Source organism: Cibotium barometz, chromosome 42 (genome assembly GCF_041138505.1).
Source record: "Cibotium barometz isolate CiBa-2024 chromosome 42, ASM4113850v1, whole genome shotgun sequence".
Classification (NCBI taxonomy): Eukaryota; Viridiplantae; Streptophyta; class Polypodiopsida; order Cyatheales; family Cibotiaceae; genus Cibotium; species Cibotium barometz.
In genome coordinates this window covers 45811182-45829707 of record NC_141087.1, presented here as the reverse complement: position 1 = coordinate 45829707, position 18526 = coordinate 45811182, and positions in this window count along the sequence as shown.

Sequence of the window (18526 nt, the reverse complement as noted above, 5' to 3'; positions counted from 1 at the left end):
ACAAGTCCCTATCTTGTCCTTGAGACGACCATAGCCAACCATCTTCTCAAATTGAGAATCTTACCATCCATGCTACTAACAATATAAACAAAGCAAGAAAACCTTGAACTCAAAAGCATGAAACCTTATCCACCACACTGACATCTTAAGGCATCCCAATACTCTCCAAACACTTGACATAAAACATATCCATGACAACTAATCAAACCTTGGCAAAAGACATAGCCCTCCCCGTAGTTCTACTTTTCATAACCATGCATGTAAAGCACCATATTATTTTCACAGGCATCTTCAGTATACCCACAAATCAAGGGAGTCCACCAAGACTACATTCTGAATAATGAGCAGTAGATTAAACACTTCTTGGAATTCTTCCACCAAACTACACTTGGCATACATATGTACTATAACACTGCTGGCAAGAAAATGTCTTTCAAATCCCCTTTTGACAACCCAGTATGTAATTCTTGACCTGTTTCTAGAGCTCCTAGGATCCCACAAGCTTTCAAGCTTTCAAATAGTTTGTAGCTTTCGCAAACGGTCCACATTCACTGTACATATCCACCAATGTGCTGCCAACAATAGGATCTCCATCAAAACCCTTCTTGGCAATATCAACATGTAGCTTTTGAACACTGTCAAGAAGCCCTATGCTCCCACAAGCTCTCAAGCTGCAAGAAAATGTCAAAGCAGTCAGAAACACACCCTCCAATTGCATTTGTTACAAATGGCTTAATGCTTTCTTACCCATACCATTCTTAGCATACCCTGCAAGAAGTGTGTTCCACAACACTACTTCATGAGTGGTAAGCTTGTCCAATACTTCCTACCCTTCTAGAAGAAGCGAGTAGAATTTGGCATACATGTTCACCAGTATGTTGCCAAAGAAAGGGTCTCTTTCAAGTCCCTTCTTGCATATCTCAGTGCGTATTTCCTGACCCTTTGCTAAAGCTCTGATGCTGTCATAAGCTTTCAGGCTACAACAAACATATTAGCATCAGTACACAACAATAAAACATTGTTCCCCAACCTCTCGTAGCCTCTTGGCCAAAACCCCCTTGTGCTTAAGGATGCCCACTTGTCTCTGATGGATAACCACCATGTGTCTTAAGGATGCCCACTTGTCTCTGATGGATAACCACCATGTGTCTTGTAACCAACACCCCATCTACCATAGTCTCAATCTCTACCTCATCCACCACCAGTAAAATTCAAGTTTAGGTTTTGCATGGTAGCCATCGTGTCATCCATGCGTGTGTTCAAATCCCTCTCCTCTTGTGGTTTAGAACCCACTAGAGAATTCTGTACAATTGTAGCATTCCTTGTGAACAACATAAGCATCTCCATAACTTTAGGCTCCACCCTTGAAATAGCATTCATGCCTAACTGACTAAGTCGTTTCCAATTTTCACTCCTTTTCTCTAGCCATTGCAATAGCATCATCAAAATTCTGAGGTTTTTTAGCTCCACCTTCAACCTCAAGTCTCCATTAAAACTAGAAATAAACCTACTTTTTAAACATGGCTAGGAAAAACTCATCTCCCAAAGATGCCTTCCATCTATGTACAAAAGTGGTTCTTGCCAGCCACCAATGAGTGGGGTATTGGGCATTCAAGTGCTATATGAGCATGCATCCATATGTACATATGCCAAAAAACCAAGCTCAAAAAACCCCTAACATAGTTTGCCTAACCCCCAAGCCTGCTAGATCATTCATGACTAGCAGAGAAGAGTGAATTGAGGCCCAAGTCATCACTTTCCTTACATTCACCTTTCACAACCTTAGTTTCATATATATCATCCTTAAACAATGGTCATCAACCTTGCATAGTACTTCTTTAAATGCAAACCATTCACCCTGGTGGATACATGTGGAGTTCCATCAAGGTTAGCCAATTGGTAAGTACCATTAGCAAAGCATTCAAACACCATAAAAGGACCTTCCCACTTAACCTGAAACTTTTTCTAAAAGGTGTTGTCCAATTTGCTATTATATCTTAACACCATGTCACCTTTTACAATCCCTTTGCTTTTGATCTTAGCATTAGTATGCTTCATATTCTCTTCTTGCATCTTCTTTTTACAATGCTCCAAAGCTAAAGACCTGTCCAATTGAACCTATTTTGCAGATACATAAGTCTTTCCTTGTATACATCGTTTGGGTCAAGCATCTTAACTACTGGTAATTCCACCTCAATAGGCAACAAAGCTTCCTTGCCATAGATCAAATGAAAGGGTGTAAACCCTATGTGCCAATCTTCACAGAGATGTCATGTAAGCCCATAGAGCACTAGGCAACTCCAAATCCCAATTTCTTCCTTGATGCTAGGTAACCTTAGACAATATTTTGATAAGCTCGCCACCAATTGAATCTTTCATTAAGTCCATTACATTGTGGGTAGTATGGAGTGGTGTAGTTATGCTTAGCACATAAATAATGTATCAATTCTGCTCTAAAACCGGGCCCTTGATCAGAAATCAACTCAAGAGGCATTCCAAACTTGCAATAGATATCCTCATACACAAACTTTGTAACATCTTTAGCAGTTATCTGCTTGACTGCCTTAGCTTCTACCCACCTAGAAAGATAGTCAACCGCAGTCAATACATAGCTCTTTCCACTGCTAATAATAGGTAATGGAGCCATGGCATCAATCCCCCATTTCTCAAATACATCATACACAAACTTTGTAACATCTTTAGCAGTTATCTACTTAACTGCCTTAGCTTCTACCCACCTAGAAAGATAATCAACCGCAGTCAATACATAGCTCTTTCCCCTGCTAGTAATAGGTAATGGAGCCACGGCATCAATCCCCCATTTCTCAAATACATCATATGCTATTATGGTTTTACAAACTTGGGCTTAAGTACCCTGTTTCCAAAGGATTGACATTGTTTGCATGACTTGCACCAGTGGTATACATCCTTTTGAACACTTGGCCATACATATCCTCCCTACAAAATCTTATGCAGAGTAATTTTCAACGCAAAATGCCCACCACAAGATCCTTCATGATTTTCCTCAAGGATTTATACAACTCTTCCTTCCATGGTACATGCCTTAAAACCAAATCTGCTCCCCGCATATACAATACATAATCATAAGTGTGTACCTGCTGCTAGCTTTCCTTATAAAACCATACTTTTGGACCTCTCAACCTCCTCTGGGATATCTTGCCTATCAACAAAACTTCTCTTTCTTCTCTAAGCATTCCCTTCCACAATACAGAGGTACATCAGCTTTAACCACAAATACCTCATTGATCATACTCTGAGCAGCCTTATGTGCTTCTTCATTTTGATTATGATCTATATTGAGAATTCTCCATGCTTCAAACTTCTTAAGCAGGCCTTTAATCTTGAAACACATTTCCTTAAGCACACACTGACATCGAGCTTGAATCTCAACAAAATTCCCATGGAGGAATGTTCAAAAAGAAATTTTTCGGCCTTTTTTCTTGTTGGACCTTGCAACACCTCTTCATTCCCTCTCTTCAGTAGTCCTCTTTCCTATTGGCATTACCACAACCTCCTCCTGCTTCTTTGCCTTCTCTAATGTCACAACATTCACCACCTTAGTTTTTCCTTTTTCTTCATTAGAAAACCCGCTAGGACTTGCTTCACCTTTGATCTCAATACCATAGTCATTTGATCTATTAGGCAACTACAAAGTTAAAGGGCAGCTTGTCACAGTTAGTGCTTAGATTTCCTAGCTCTCCACAATTATAACATGTGGGTATAAATCTACGTTCCCTACCATATCCACGGCCTCCACTATTATTTGCTTGGCCTTCACCACCATTAGCTTGGTACTAGCCTCTTCCCCGTCCTCATCCACCACCTGTATTACTCATTAGATTCAGGCTAAGATTCCTCATTAGGTCAACCATTTTCCACGTCCTGCCTTAGCATATCATCTGTAATAGTAGCTACTGGGGTAATGAAGGCATCACTTGAGGCATAGTGTGGACAATTGTGGTGAATCAGTAGTGTGGACTATCTCCATGGGTACTCTAGCTGGAAGCAGTTCAAATCGCTTCATGCCACACCTTATCTGGATCCTCAGTTTTCTTGAACCTATCATTTAAGGCTTGCTTTAAGCCATCCACATAGTTCAAGTGGCTGGGCTACCCTTATTGCACCTTCATAGGCCTTAAACCACAATCTTGCATCACCCTTGAGACAAATCTGTAAGAGGCGAAGCACCTGTTCAGGATCATCAATGTGGTTGCTAATACAAGCAACCTCCATGTTCTCAAGAAACTCTGCAATAATGTCTTCATTCTACCCTCCAAAAACCTATGGATATGACATCATCTTGATTGTAATTTTGCTTGTTAAAGCTTGATTAGAAAAAAATTGTTAAACACTCTTTCCAAGATCACCTACTACAATGGGGCATACACCCTTTTAGCAAGCTAACTAAAGCTTGGGAATCCTTAGTGGGGGCACCAAAAAGCAGTGGGGAGGCTGGGGAAGTGGAATTGCCTCTATAGCTACCACCCATCAGCCTTGGAAAGCACAACAAATACAAGGGGCACCACCAGCAAAAGATGCTAGAAACAGAAATCTCTCAAACACCTTGTACACCACTCCACCCGCACCAGAGCCAAGAAAAGAGATAGGATTACACTCCATTGCATACACTTTCCAAAGAACCAACAACTGTAGACTCACAAACATGGGAATTAACCCCACAATTTCAAACACCACCTGCACTTGCTCTCTCAAATACACACATCAAGATAGAAGAAATAGAAAGTACATAATTGATCTCTGCTTAACTCATTGATTAAATATATGCAAGAGAGAGAACCCTTTTGTGGGGAAGACACACAGATTAGAACCATTCAAGCCCCAGCAGATAGGTTTTGTTTACTCACACAGTGTCGGCGAGCAGGCCTTGGGCGCCTTCCGGCAACCTGGCGATCCTTCTCTCTAAATTTAGTAAGCACATGCCCACCCCCTAGTTGGTCTTCGAGATCATTCTTGAAAATTTCATCTTGTTAACTTGTCAACTCAGCCTCTGCTTCATGCACCATCTCCATAAAACTCGTTCCATAGACCACTTGTCACTTCTTCATGCTCACTATACGTCACCTGCGAGTGGTCTTCTTCCCAGTCGTTGATGTAGACCACTTGCTTCTCTTCCTCATCTTCAATAGCATCAGCCTCAGCCTTATTCCAAACACTATCAACACTAAGTTCCTCTTCATCATTGCTTGCCAAAAGTGCATCTCCTTTCCAATGGTCCCTATCTCTAACATTTCTTCAAGGATGATTCCTTGAAATAGATGCTATATCACAAACAACCTGTGGTGACAAAAGATGAACATCTTTGACATATTCACATCCTCCTTCACATAGATCCTCATGATGATGAGCCTCATTTGCATAGAAGATCTTTTCTTCCTTCCTCTAAAACCTATCAAAACTTCATCATAGGCTATGATGATCAAAGCACAAGACTCGAGCCTCTACTCTTCCACTTTTAGAGCTAAGGTGACCCTCTTCATGATGACAGCAGGAAATCACTCAACTGCACTGTCACTCTTAAAGTCCTTAATACTTTGCCCTCTTAATGAAAGAGGATCCACTTGAGACCCCTATCCAAACCCTTCTTTCACCCCTATGAATGGGAGTCACACTTGCTCCGACCATTTACCCAGCATTCATCTCGAGTACTACCCACCAGAGCACAACAAGTCCCTATCTTGTCCTTTTGACGACCATAGCCAACCATCTTCTCAAACTGAGAATCTTACCATCCATGCTACTAACAATATAAACAAAGCAAGAAAACCTTGAACTCAAAAGCATGAAACCTTATCCACCACACTTACAGCTTAAGGCATCCAATACTCTCCAAACACTTGACATAAAACATATCCATGACAACTAATCAAACCTTGGCAAAAGACATAGCCCTCCCCGTAGTTCTACTTTTCATAACCATGCATGTAAAGCACCATATTATTTTCACAGGCATCTTCAATATACCCACAAATCAAGGGAGTCCACCAAGACTACATTCTGAATAATGAGCAGTAGATTAAACACTTCTTGGAATTCTTCCACCAAACTACACTTGGCATACATATGTACTATAACACTGTTGGCAAGAAAATGTCTTTCAAATCCCCTTTTGACAACCCAGTATGTAATTCTTGACCTGTTTCTAGAGCTCCTAGGATCCCACAAGCTCTCAAGCTTTCAAATAGTTGGCATGCTTTCGAAAACTGTCCACATTCACTGTACATATCCACGAATGTGCTGCCAACAATAGGATCTCCAACAAAACCCTTCTTGGTGGCAATATCAACATGTAGCTTTTGAACATTGTCCCCTATGATCCCACAAGCTCTCAAGCTGCAAGAAAATGTCAAAGCAGTCAGAAACACACCCTCCAATTGCATTTGTTACAAATGGCTTAATGCTTTCTTACCCATACCATTCTTAGCATACCCTGTAGTAGCAAGTGTGTTCCACAACACTACTTCATGAGTGGTAAGCTTGTCCAATACTTCCTGCCCTTCTAGAAGTGAGAAAAATTTGGCATACATGTTCACCAGTATGTTGCCAAAGAAAGGGTCTTTTTCTTCTTGCATATCTCAGTGCGTATTTCCTAACCCTTTGTTAAAGCTCCGATGCTGTCATAAGCATTCCTTGTGGACAACATCTCCATAGCTTTAGGCTCCACCCTTCAAATAGCATTCATGCCTAACTGACTAAGTCATTTCCAATTTGCACTCCTTTTCTCTATCCACTGCAATAGCATCATCAAAACTTCTGAGGTTTTTTAACTCCACCTTCAACCTCAAGTCTCCATAAAAACTAGAAATAAACCTACTTTTTTAACCTGGCTGGGAGAAACTCATCTCCCAAGGATGCCTTCCATCTATGTACACAAAAGTGGTTCTTGCCAAACATGAGTGGGGTATTGGGCATTCAAGTTCTATATGAGCATGCATCCATATGTACATATGCCAGAAAACTAAGCTCAAAAAAACTCCTAACACCGTGAGTGTTGGTTAACCTAACAAATCCCATAACTCAAGGGTCATAAGATTGTTCTCTCATGTTGGATACAGTTGTGCTTGAATTGTTGTGAGTTTAGTGGAAAGTTCTAATTCAACCATAATTCTTGGGATATTCTTAGTAAGATATGTTGGAAGTTCCAACTCCTCTAAGCTCTCTTCCTCCCACAATAGCAATTTCACAATTCTTGCCGGAGTGTTCAAGGTGATTGTTTGCATGGATTCATCTATTAAATACAATAGTCACTTACGCAAGTTCCACCAAGGATGACATCATACTCAAGGGAATCTAGGGTTACATGGAATCTAAATTTCACATTTCCACCAATTGTTAGCATAGCTAAAGTAACCTCTAGAACTATAATGTTTTGTTCATTGGCACCTCTTGTGCAAGACCATTATCTTTAGGGATGATTTTAGATTGTCCCAATGACACCCAAGTGTCTATTGTCATGATGTTATGACTAGCTTGAGGGCTAATCAACGTGTGTTTGCACTTAACATCATTTCCTGTAGGGAAATCCAACCATACCATGATAGAATCTTCAAGAGTAACCATGGATGTTTCAGTTTCAGATCCCGTTTCAGTCTCATATTTCCATTCACTTTCATCCTCTGTTTGGCTTTCAGCATTTTCAAGAGTACCCAATGTGTACAATGGCACACTTGTTCCTCTGACAATTCTAACTGAAGTCTGTTTGGAAACTTGTAAATCTTCACAGTCATGTTCTATGTAGCTCTTTATGTCTTGGTATAACTCATGTTTAGCCTTTAATGGTGCAAGTGTTGACGCTATGCTAGCTTCACCACCATGAGAGAAAAGCACTCCTCCAATTTGAGGATTTAAGAGACTACTTTAATTTTGTAAGGGATTCATCGAATTCCTCACGTGCTTTTTCAACCGCATCATTCGTGTAATCTGTCTCTAATTACTCTTCTTGGCTTAATGAATTCATTTCTGTAGGGAGTGTGTCTTCCTCTTGGAAGGGGAAGTGATACTCCTTTCGTTCTTATATTTTGGTTGCTTTTTTAGGATTGGCATTATAAGGTTCAATCATAACAGGTGATCCTATATGACACTCAACAATGCTAATAAGCATGCTCTCTTGATCTTGCTTTTTGCGTTGTGCATATGTCATATGATCATGATTTTCAATTTGGGGTGGTTGGGCGGGTTCTAGTTTCTTGATTGGTCTATGAGGTGCACCTACTTGTTTCATCCTCACTAAGTGACGTACTAAAACTTGTATCATCTTTTGACTTTCCTTAGATCATCGAGTTTTCATTAGGTTTTCCCATATGACAAGAACAAACTTTCTTTTGGGCTTTTGTATCTTGTGCCGTGCATGTGGGTGTTGTGGTTTATGTGGTAGCCTTTGAGGTGGATGCTTCTGCATCATGTGTAGCTTTTTGCTCTATTCGGATTAAGGCCCTCAATAAGATCTTTTCCCTTGTCCTTTATTTCAACCTTGGTTTCGATAGTTTGTTGCCCCTTGATTTTCTTGGGTTTAGAAGGTTGTTTTGCTTTCTCTTTTGGCTTTTGCTTTAAAGCATGCTCTTCTATCCATTTTGGAAGTATTTTCTTTTGTATTCTTTTTTATTGTATCTCATCCCTTGGCTTGTAAGCATGTAAGCACATTCAAAGGTACCATGGACAATTGCTCGTTTTGCACACTTAAGATATTAAAAGTTGTATTTTGTGAGACATGTTACAGTAAAGCAACTCGCCTTGGGCAATCTTAGAATATGTGATCAATTCCACATCGTTCACATATGGGTTGTAAAGTGTCAATGATTGTGTGCATTGAAGTATTCCAAACTCTGCAGTCTACTACTTTGTGCAATCCACGATAATAGAAACACTAAAGTGTTCGTTGAACTATTTCTTGAGCAATTTCGACCCTTTGGTCTATTTTTGTTTAAGTCAAGGATGGTTGTAGCATCGATGTAATTGTAGGTGAATTAGGATATTGAGATGTGTCATGACCCAAAGCTTTGCGATGATGGTGGAATTGAAAGACAGGCTTAGGGTAGGCACATTGGAAATTGGGATGGTAGTGGTGGCAAAGAACACAAGGCATTAGATCCACCACTATGAGAGGCATTAAGGATGTATTGTCTTGAGGGAACTCATCCTCTCTTGGGGGGTTTGGTTCAAGGCTTTTAAGCAAGGCTTTGTAGAATTTAGGGAATGAAAATTCCGAGATCAATTTTTCTTTAGCCTTTGCTTCAGTTGGTTTAGAGGAGGAACATCCCATATTGTGATCATCCTCAAGCATGTTGTCATCTAAATGTATTTCTTCTTTACAATATTGATCGAATGTTTCCGAAGATTGGATACAATGATCAAAATTATGTAAGGTGTTTTTCTTTAAGCCCATCATGAAACATCTCTTCAATCGAGAATCGTTTAATTTTTCCCATGTCTTGCATCATGAGTCCAAGATTTTTATCCGAAGAATAAAATCTCTAATGGTTTTGTTTTGTTTACACTCAATTGAATAGAGTTCTTTCGCGCTGCACTCCATTGATCACTTTATCTTGAGAAGCCGTGGATAAAGGCTGTTCTCAAAGTCCTGAAGTTTGTCTTGATTGTTGGCATCAATGTTATGAACCATCGAATGGCCTTTCCCACTAAGCATAGATTCAATGCATGTACCTTGGTGGGAAAATTTGGATTTCCAAAGGCTTCACATCGCTGTTTAAACATTTGTATGAATTGAACAGAATCAGTTGTTCCATCATATTTACCCATGATTTTGAAAATATGTACGGTCGTGTTTTTGTATGTCACTAAGATTGCATGTGAGTGCTAATTGATGAAAAACAAGTAGAGGGAGAGGAGACACACACACAGGAGCAAACCCTAATGTATATTGCAAACCCTAACCATAGAGGAAAGCCATCTCCCTTCTCACACTGCATAAAGCCATAATCCATAATCTATAACACACTACTTATGTTGTGTCCACACACAGCTAACCACCCTAGCTAATGTCCACACACTATGACTAGCTGGACGCGGTCATTTACTACCTACTAACATACCAGCACATAATAGTGCAACTGGCACAAGCTGTCATCGAGCTTGAATCTCAAAAACCCCTCTCAAGCTCATGATGTACTGCCATAGATGATGTAGATGAGCTTGTGAACGGGTTCTTCCAAGCATCCAAAAACACATCAACCCGGTTCTTAAGCAAGCAAAATATATGCTTTGGGCTTAGCCCATAGCCACAAAAGCTGCAAGAAACAACCCTCTCTACACACAGAGATACCTCTCTCTCTCTCTCTCTCTCTCTCTCTCTCAAGATTACCATTGCCTATGCACACACAAAAAAACCCTAAACCTAGGTTATATTAGGCACACAGAAGATAGCATCATCTTCATCATCCTCACTCTCACTCTCTTCTTCCATTGATAATCAAGAAACACACAGAGAGCAAGAAGCAAGAGTTGTGCTCAACCAAGAGAGATAGAAAAGAGCCGTGCAAGGAGAGATATAGGTAGTTGGTTGCAACTTCCCACAACCCCCAAGATCACACGACCTTCTCTTTTTCCCTTTCTTTATTCAAAACTTGAAAAGTGATACATTTTTTTTGAACCTTAGGCTTAAGGCTTTATCTGTGTGCACATGGTATATGGTTTGACTTTTCAAAACAAGAGAGAGTTTTCATGCCTTGGCTTCACAATTGCGGACCCGCTAATAGCCAAGCATTTACAATAAATATGCCATGCAAAATATAAAGCAACAAGGTACACATAGGCCTAGATGCCATAAGGACATGGGTAAAAATGATGAATTGTTGTCGAAAACTTGCATCTTCTAGCCTTTTCGGTGCCTAAATCGGAGGCTATCATTCCTCCCCCACTTAGCTTGTGAGCTCCCGCGAACAACATGTCAATGAAGATCTCCCCTATTCAACATACTTAATAAACTATCAGCTTGGGCTATCAGCTTGGGCTATCAAAGTTCTCAACACTCTCTCAAGCTCATCCCACGTACTCCCAACATAGAACGGAAGTACTCAAACTTCTCCCTGCTAAGTGGCTTTGTAAAGATGTCGGCCACCTGCTCTTCACTACAAATCCACTGTACTATCCAACACTTTCTCTCTAACAAAATGATCGTGGACCTCTATGTGTTTTGTTCGCGCATGAAAAACTGGATTCTTGGCCAACTGTATGCTGCTCATGTTGTCACAATGAATGACAACCTTGCCATCAATAGGCTTACCCAAATCAGTCCCACAAGAGACTCTTTAACCATACTCCTTCACATGTAGCAATGGCTGCACCCCTGTATTCAGCCTCTGGTACTAGATAAAGCAACAGTAGGTTGCTTCTTGCTACTCCAACTCACTACTGCACTTCCAAATATAAAGGCATAACCACTAGTAGACCTCCTGTCATATGAGCTATCTGCCCAATCTGCGTCTGTGTAGCCAAGTACATCCAAGCCTTTACCATGCTCATAAAGAAGACCATAATGTGCAGTGGTCTTTACATAGCGCATAATGCGTCTCACTGCATCCAAATGAGGTTTTCTGGGGCTCTGCATAAATTGGCTTACTAGCCCCACAGCGTAACTGAGATCCAGGTGTGTGATAGTCATGTAAATAAGATTGCTAACCATCTTTCTATGCATAGATGGATCATCCAACTCTTCACCAAAATCAGCCCGCAGCTTTACATTCTGCTCCAAAGGTGTACTCCTTACACCCTGTCATCCCATATTTTACCAACATATCCAATGCATATTGGCGTTGCACTAACCATGTCTCTGCAATTCACCCGTCTTTCATGTCAAATTGCCCACTCAACGCCTTCTTGACATGCATAACATCTGTAGCATGATCTCCTATGACAATCAGGTCATCCACATAGATGACAAGCAAGACAATCCCATGATCTGTTTTCTTCACATAGAGTGAAGAATCTGCTGAAGAAACCTAAAATCCAAGGGAGATAAGATATCGGCTTATCTTATCACTCCAAGGGAGCTAAGATATCAGCTTATCTTATCACTCTAAGCACGAGGTGCTTGCTTCAAACCATATAATGCTTTCTTTAATCTACATACATGAGTGGGATACCTCGGGTGTACATATCCTTCTGGCTATGCCATATAAACTTCCTCTTGTAAATCACCATTTAGAAATGCATTTTTCATATCCATTTAATGCATTTCCCAACCATTTGGTACAGCCATAGCAATGACTGCTCTCACTGTTCCCATCTTTGCAACTGGACTAAATGTTTCATCATAGTCCAAGTCTTGGGTTTGTGCATAACCCTTAGCTACCAATCGCGCTTTATGACGCTCAATGGAACCATCTGCTGATTTGCATTTTACCTTATAAACCCATTTGCAACCAATGACATTTTTGCCTTGTGTGGTAAGGCAACCAAATCCCATGTTTTATTATGAACCAATGCGTTCATCTCAACATCCATTGCCTTCTCCCATACATGCTTCCCAATAGCTTTTGTATCGCATGTAGGTTCCACATGCTTCACCAAAGAGGTCATATATACGTAATGTATAGCAAAGTCATGATATGTCAACCTATCAATTGGATACCTGACCCTTTGGGATCTCCGCAATGCATACGGATCACTCTAAACACCTGTCACTCTAGCATGTGGAGGCACATATCTATCTTGCCTTGCACCTGGTGTGCGTAAAACTGGTATGCCAAGTCCCTCATCCAAATTTCTAAACTTGACGACTCATAACCTGTAATGCCAATTCCTTCAACCTTCTTTTTTTCTTTATCCACAGCACTACACCCAGTGCTCACACTCTCATGCCTCAAGCGTCCTAACCATGGACGTATAGTGCTACTCTCAGACTCTACTGCCCAGACATAAAAATAGAACTTACTTGTGCATGCACATCAGCATCAATGGAATCAATGACACCCTCATCCTTTACCTTGTACCAACTAGCAAGTTCATCAAACACCACATCTCGTGAGATGACCACTTGTCTAGTATGCGGATTGTAACATTTATATGCCTTACGATCCTGTGCATACCCAACAAAAATGCACTTTTCTATCTTAGGATCCAACTTCCTCCTCCTCTCATCAGGCACATGTACATAAGCTATGCAACCAAACACTTTGAGGTGTCCAATGTCTGGCCTAAAACCTGTAAGCCGCATCTCTGGCGTACTTCCATGTATGGCTGTTGTGGGTGTCTTATTAAATACATACACCGTTGTGGCACACGCTTCTGCCCAATAATAGTCTGGCATGCTCTTTTCATTGAGCATCGCCCTGGCCACATCACAAATGACTCTATTATTTCTCTCACAGCAACACCATTTTGCTGAGGTGTGTACTTGCAAGTTAACTGCCTTCTTATGCCATGCTTTCTCAAGAAATTCTCAAAAGCATGTGAGGTGTATTCACCACCTCCATCTGTCCTCAAACATTTTATCCAAGAGCCATATTGCTTCTCTGCAAAAGCTTTGAAGTCCATAAACTTTTCCAACACTTCACTTTTCTCTCTGAGAAAGTAAATCCAAGTCATTCTGCTGAAATCATCAATGAATGTCACATAATACAAGCTGCCTTTAATGGATGGGTTTTATGCAGGACCCCATATATCACTATGAACTATGAATTATCTCAAGTAGCCTGCTACTCATGTTGCCTTCTTTAGGAAATGGCAATCTCGCTTGCTTTCCAAACTGGCTAGCATCACAGACATGCATATTCCCATCATACTTGAATCTAGGCAACCCACTAACAATGCCTCTTGCATGCATGTTCTTTAACCTTTGTATGTTCACATGTCCAATCCTTTTATGCCACATGTCAATGTCTTGTACCACATTTCGGCTTTTAGAGAACATGGCTGATTTCAACTCAAGAATCCCAACATCCAACTTAAATAACCTACCTTCTTTCTTGCCTCTTTGTTGGCACAATGACTCTACATCCATTTTTGAAATCCTCAACGAAGCAACCATGCTCATTGTGAAACGAACCTGTAAACCCTGTTCCACCATTTGACCAACTGAGACCAAACTTTTTGTAAAATAGAAGGCACATACAAGGCATCTACCATAGACTTTGTTTCACCATTGTGCATAACCAATGGTACACTTCCAACATGTGTGATAGTATGTTGGGTATCATCTCCTGTCTCCACATAGCCTTTCACATCCATAGGCTTCATATGCTCAAACCATTCGCCATGATAAGTCATATGGTTTGATGCTCTTCCAGAGTCCATATATACCAAGTGTCTCACTTTCACCATTTGTCATCATAGATCCCACAACATGTTTCATGGCAAACAAGTGATTTATGGCCATCATTACTGCTTGATGCAAAATTTTCACCATTTGCATAATTTCCACCATGTTGTGCATAATGTCCACTATGTTGTGCTCTACCCCCTCTCAAATCATTTTGTTTGCGAAAACAATCACGTGCCATATGACCAAATTTCCCACAATAATGGCATTCCACATTTTGCATAGATGTTTATTGGCCTTGCCAACGTCCTCTACCACCACGAGGATTACCTCTGCCTCTTTGAGGTGTATATCCACAACCACCTCTAGCACCATATGTAGGCTGAAAATTCTGTTATGGTGGTGGTGACCTATCCTGCCATCCATGACCATTACCACGACCACGTGATGCAAATCTCCCCTTGTCTCTAAATCACCTTTTTGTGAGTAGAAACCCTGATTTCTGCCATTATCATCATGGCTAGTAGATGCATCATTAAACGAGTAATGAAGTTTGATTTCCTCAACAAGCAAGAGTGAAACCAACCAATCAAAATCTGATAAACCTGTACTCCGCCAAGACCACGAAAGGCAATGTCTACCAAATCATCAATCAGGCATGGGGGCATTCATTGTTGCCAATACATCTGCATACTTCTTTATCTCTTGTACATAATCATGGATGCTCCTTCCTTTTCGCTTCACATTATGAATCTGTTGTCTCAACAACTGAGACTTACGAGGCACTAGTGTCTGTGTATCAAATAGCTTTACCAATGTATCCCATGCATCCTTGGGATTCTCAGCATCATGTATATCTATGAGTATAGCATTCGAGATACATATAGACAAGTAATGCAAGACTTTGTATGCTCTCTCTGACCATTGCTTATGAGCTACAACTTGCTATTGTGTAGGTTGTCAGGGGTAGTTTTTCGGCTCTGGCTCTGTACCTGTAACAAGGTTCCAAAAACCTTTTCCTTTCAGAAAGCTTTTAATCCTGTACTTCCATGCCTGGAAGTTCTTTCTATCCAACTTCTTACCCATAATCTGTAGTACTGGGTTGTCTGACATATTTGCTCAATGCAAATGCACCTTTCGCACACGTCCAAATCTGTAAACGAACCTTCCTCAGCTCAACCACACTCTAATAAGTGTTCTAGATACTCCAAAGTACTCAACAAACTTCACTTTTGATGTAAAAAATCAAACTAATTGCATTCAAATTAAACTGGCATGTGCAGTCCAAGGTACCCTATTTTGGCACGCTTTCCAAGGCTTCAAATTGCAATGTAGTGATTCAATCAAGTGTGGATAACTTGCATTGACACCTAAACAAGCTCAATGTTGCATATCAACACCAACCAAGGTGCGTACATACCAAATTTATCAAATCCCCTTCTCTATTTTGAGAAAAATCAGTATTAATCCCGCTCTAATTTCTTTAATCCTTGTCCAAATTTAGAGCCCAGGCATTCATTATCTTAGCAATGATGTGTACTAACTCCGTGTGAAAGGAATTAGTCTAATTGTTGTGAATAACGAGTGAGTAATTAGTCGATTAATCACTCACTGTCTCACTATTAACAGCTCTGCTAACCCTTCATTAATCAGCTCAAATCTTCATGTTGCTCAAGGTTGAACTTGCAAAGACCTTCTCCGCTTCAATATATACCCAATTTCTAAGCTTCCCATGCATTCATATCATCCATTTGGCATCAAAAGACCTCAACATTGTGAACTATTTGCAAAGAATGCACTCCTAGCCTGTAGAATTCAGCGCCGCCTGCTTGTAGGAGTTTTTGGAGAGTTTGTACACAAATGATTACTCATAAGCCTTAGCAATGACCTAAGGTAGGTTGCCAACAAGTCAATGCATTGATTTGATGCAAAAACCTTCACAAATCGCTTCAATTTTGAGCATATACTCACTGTTTTGGAGGAGGTTTCAAAACCAAAATTTTTCTCTTATTTTAATGCATCAATCTTGTTCTAGATTTACTCTAGAGTTTGCAAAAACCAAAATTTTCTTTTGCTTTGGGCAACCCTAATTTGCCTTTTTTGTGCTTGAATCACCTACAATCCACTCTCAAGGGTGTTTAGCTTTGCTTACCCGTGGTCCTTAGCTCTCAGATTTGTTGAGTATTTATGTGCTCCAAGCTTCACAGCTCCAATGGTTTGCTTCACAGCTTCTTCTCCCTCTTCTCTCACTCACTCACATAAACCCTAATAGAGAGCACCAGGCTGTGATACCATAATGAAAAACAGGTAGAGGGAGAGGAGACACACACACAAGAGTAAATCCTAATGTATATTGCAAACCCTAACCATAGAGGGAGGCCATCTCACATAATGCATAAAGCCATAATCCATAATCTACAACACACTACTTGTGTTGTGTCCACACACTACTTGTGTTGTGGATAAAGCCATCTCACACAATGCATAAATCCATAATCTCACACAATGCATAAAGCCATCTCACACAATGCATAAATCCATAATCTACAACACACTACTTGTGTTGTGTCCACACACAACTAATCCTAGCTAATGTCCACACACTATGACCAACTGGACGCGATCATTCATGTCTCACATGTTACTACCTAACATGCCAGCACATAGTGCAACTGGCACAAGCTGACATCGAGCTTGAATCTCAACAGTAATGTGGGTATGGACTCACTTAGTGTCTTTGGGTAACCCCCCTTCCTAGATTAGTCAATCAGTATATGTCCAAGGTATGAGCATCTAAGGGGTTGCAAAGAGTTGGTACCTAGCATGGCTAAAGGCTTAGGACTTGTGATAGTGCTAGGCAAGGACCAAATCCTAGAGAGATTAATGTGACAGGGGGTGTAAAACCCGAGATGACACTTGTTGTAGGCATGGAAAATGGTATTGGAAGTTGTAGTTGGGCCATGGATCTCAATGGCTCGAAGATATCAACTATTGGGTTCAGTCTGTGTGTAAACCCACGTAACCTCTCTATCGTGGCCATATCATGACATCAATTGCTCCATTAATGAGCAAGCACACCTTTTTTTTGCTTTTTAGGTTTTCTTACAGCCTTAAGAGGCTTGGCATACTCTTCGTTGGGTCAAACGAGTGTCCATTTTTTCTAATAAGCTTAGGCGCTACATGGAAAAATTCTTCTTCAAGACAACTAACCTATTGCTTATTATTACGAGTCTCAAAAGTTGAAGCCTCATGAGAGAAATTATGTAGTTCATGACCTATAACTTCTACCTATTACTCATGCATTAAAGTTATGGAGGCCCTACTTGCTTGGTCAAAGATTCACTTTGGTAACAAAGACCATAAAAACCTAAAATGGATATTTAACCATAAGGAAGATGGATGCAGACTTTGAAAGAGTTTGACTTTATTAAAAGTATAAGTCTAGAAAGGAGAATGTAGTTACTGATGCTCTTGTTGAGATATCGAGCTCAACTAGTGTTGTGGACATTGACCCACCTAGGTGGATAGCTTTCATACTTACGCCACTGGCATGGTTGATAAGATTATGGTTGATATACCGCTAGTAGATGACAAACTACTTTAGAGTCTGAGAGTTATGGCATAGTTATAGCGTCAGCTCATATAGTCGAGTTCACACTATGGACCGACCATCTCTTATATTTTTAGATATATTACAAAGAAGAGAAGAAGATAGAAGAAAATCCAGCTATCCATCTCTCTTGCTCTCTTATGTGTGTGTTTGCTTACAAGGAACTCAAGCTCTCCCTCTCTTCTGCATTCTCTTTATGGTATCAGACCTCCAGTTTGTGTGAGAGCTAAGAAGGCAAGCAAGAGGCAAGAAAAAAACAAGCAAGAAAGCGGTACACGAGTAATAGTATCATCATCTCTTCCCTTTCTTATTTAGGTATGACACCCCCTTGTGTAGCTTCAGGAGCTGCATATCTCCAATTGAGGAGCTCTCTTCGTAGAAGCTGAGGTGCCTGAAAGATGCACAGTACTTTGTACTATAATTTTTCAACGAAAATCGCATTTCGATATCCATTCAGTCACACTGTAAGATATATTTAGCAGTTCTCGAAAATTCTGGTTAAGAACTGTCTCTACTCGAAATCTGGTTATCGTAGTGCAGCAATGCATTTTGAGAGTGTAGATAGTATTTACATATGTATTGATAATCTTGGATGTATGTACATGTACTCTGGCTATATCTGGTGATATACATGACATATCTTAATAATCTTGGGTGTATAT